This window comes from Manis pentadactyla, chromosome 5, assembly GCF_030020395.1.
Source record: "Manis pentadactyla isolate mManPen7 chromosome 5, mManPen7.hap1, whole genome shotgun sequence".
Taxonomy (NCBI): domain Eukaryota; kingdom Metazoa; phylum Chordata; class Mammalia; order Pholidota; family Manidae; genus Manis; species Manis pentadactyla.
In genome coordinates this window covers 28,339,034-28,342,098 of record NC_080023.1, presented here as the reverse complement: position 1 = coordinate 28,342,098, position 3,065 = coordinate 28,339,034, and the positions used below count along the sequence as shown (strand labels likewise).

General features: G+C 41.4%; 1 pseudogene; it reads left to right on the top strand.

The window, feature by feature from the left end:
• Positions 1 to 258: 258 nt before the first annotated feature.
• LOC118924029 (AFG3-like protein 2) lies at positions 259 to 2,400 on the top strand (annotated as a pseudogene).
• Positions 2,401 to 3,065: the final 665 nt, after the last annotated feature.

The window sequence follows — 3,065 nt, the reverse complement described above, 5'->3', positions numbered from 1 at the left end:
GTTCTGAAAGATAGCCATATTGACTGGTTACTGCTAACTTAAGTTAACTGATTAAAGAGAGATAATGAGATGAGAACCTGATGGTGGTTACCAAGCAGTCAAAGGCTGACTGTGACGGCCAAAGTTCTCTTTGGTCAAGAGCAGAAAGTGTTATGTATCAGACTGAGAATCTGAAAGAACTACTGCTATTCAGAAGCATTTTAATGCTTATTCAAAGCAGATCTGTCATATTAGAGTATGGGCCCTGGCTGGGTAAACATGGGTTCCTCACACATGGGAGGGGGTCATCTGTATGGAACCCCTGAAGATATTGGATTTTCAGAGTCCCCTGAGCCTTCAGAGATTGCAGAAATGCCCCCATCATTCCTTAGTAAGCCTTACAAGTATCTTGTTCTGAAGACATGTACTGTCAGGGGGCAAGGCAGTTATCCTGGGATTGGATTTTTAGTGTGTGATCAAGGGGACTGAAATATATAACTGGATAATCAATAGTTAGTTGACTTGGGGGCAATCTACCAAATAGAAGCCTTAGATGCTGGTGAAAACTCACTACCAGGTGTCATTTAGCAACTGGGTGACATAGAGTTGTCCAAAGTGTTCTGGCAGATAAGAGAGGTAGGAATAAAGAGGCTAAAAGAAGTGGTCATGTTGTAGTGGTATATAATGTAAAGCCAAGAGAGCCACCAGATGGTTATGTTTCATGGAGGGTAACCTGAGCATGGGCTCCTTGGAATGAGTTATCATAGTGGGGAAGACCAAACATAACCTCTGAAATGTGCTGCCTCCCTCTAGTCAAGATAATAATTGAAAAAAAAAAAAAAAAATATATATATATATATATATATATATATCATCCTATGGCTGATGGCCATGACTGATGCCATTAATTTAATATTGGCAATGTGGACACATTTGAGTGGAATCTGAACATTTTACAGGAGAAATTTTGCATGGAAGGGAGAACTGGGTTCTTGCTGTCTCCATGCTGAAAACGATGCTTCATTTCTCCTGAGCCTGTTGCCCACAGTGCTCATCATCTTTCTTACTCTAAAGTATATGTAGAGGGTCTAAAGGCATTTGTCAAACAGGCCAAGGAAGAGTGGACACTTCAGTGCTGGAGAAACCACTTCTAAGGTCTTAAAATATAAGATAGATAGGAAGTTCAAAGATGCGGTTGGTTGCTAGGAGGCCAAGCTAGAGATAATGGAATTTGTGAATTTCTTTAAAAACCCAAAGCAGTATCAAGACCTAGTAGCAAAAAATCCTAAAGGGTGCCATTCTCACTGGTCCTCCAAGCACTGGAAAAATACTTCTAGCTAAGTTCACAGCCAGAGAAGCCAACGTCCCTTTTGTCACTGTTAGTGCATCCGAGTTCTTGGAGATGTTTGCTGGTGTGGGTCCAGATGAAGTCTGCAACTTATTTCCTCTTTCTGGTAAGAACGTCCCATTCTTTTCACTGATGAAATTGATGCTGTGGAAAGCAAGAGAGAAAGATGCAACTTTAGGGACCAGAGCGAGCAGGAGAATACATTTAACCAGCTGCTTGTGGAAATAGATGGTTTTAACACAGCATAAAACATCCTTATTTTGCCAGGCACCAATCACCCAAATATCCTAGATCCTGCACTAAAGAGGCCAGGGTTCTTTGATAGGCAAATATTCATGGATCACCGGGCATAAAAGGAAGAGCCTCTATTTTTCAAGTTCATCTCAGACCACTAAAACTGGACAGTGCCCTGGGGAAGGAGAAACTGTCAAGAAAGCTTACATCTCCAATGCCAGGGTTTTCAAGAGCTGATGTTGCTAATGAAGCTGCTTTGATTGCGGTGAGATGCCTTTCAGATTCCATAAATCAGAAACACTTTGAACAAGCAATTGAATGAGTGATTGGTGGCTTAGAGTAAAAATATCCCAGAATCTGCAGCCCAGGGAGAAGAAGACAGTGGAGTATCATGAGGCAGGTCATGCAGTTGCAGCTGGCATCTGGGGCAGGCAGACACTCTCTTAAAGGTCCCATCAGCTGTAGGGGCAAAGGACTGGGTTATTCCTTATTTATTTGGAAAGCAGTACCTGTGCACCAAAGCTCAGCTCCTGGACAGGTTGTGCATGACTCTGGGTGGATGGATTTCAGATGAAATCTTCTTCTGAAGAATTACAACTGTGGCACATGATGACTTGGGAAAAGTAACTCAGAGTGCATGTGCTTAAATTGTTCACTTTGGCAACTGGACTTTATCTTTAGCCTCAGAAGTCCCAGTCTGGTGGCAGATTGACTTTCAGCAGGCCCCTGGGGAGAACATATCCCTGCTCGTCAGGGCTCAGACCCTGTCTGGGAGCCCAGGGATGGGTGGCCATCTGCTCCCTGACCTGCGGAGTGGCCAACTGAAGGCATGTGGGTGACTGAGGAGCAGGGCCCTGACCAATGCACAGAGGCATTTTTCTCTCTTTCCATTACCCACTTTCATTCAGAGTTTCCCTCTGTGGGTAAGCTGTGAAAATAAACTGGAGTCCTGATAAGAATACTTTAATTTGTCTTCATATTTTAAGGATTGAATCCATATCACTTGTTGATGTTTTAATAGAATGGTTTTCTACCAAGAGCTGTAATGTATTTAACGATATGAATGAATTTAGTAAATACAGTTTCTTTGCATCAAAAATAAAGTGTAATTATTGTGTTTTTCTTCTTTTGAACAACAAAAAATATTCCAGTAAATGCAAGGGTGATTCTGTCATAGTTTGGTTTATTTTATCAGTCTTGACTCCTGAAAAACATAGATGTCTGATGAAGAAAAACTGCAGACTACCACAAGCTGACCTGGGAAATGTCTGAAAGCTAAAGTTGATAAAGTCTTGGTCTTAGAACTAAGGAAGAGTGAAAAACAATGGTTCCCAAGTATTTGGCTTACATAATTGGAAGAATGGACATTCCATTTACTTGGGGAAAGTAACACTAGACAAATCAACCCTAAAGAAATTTTGATTTGAGGAAAGAAAGAGAAGATACATTAACAGCCAGTTGCATCTCAAGTTTGGAGTTCATAGAATTCTAGTTCGGAGATATA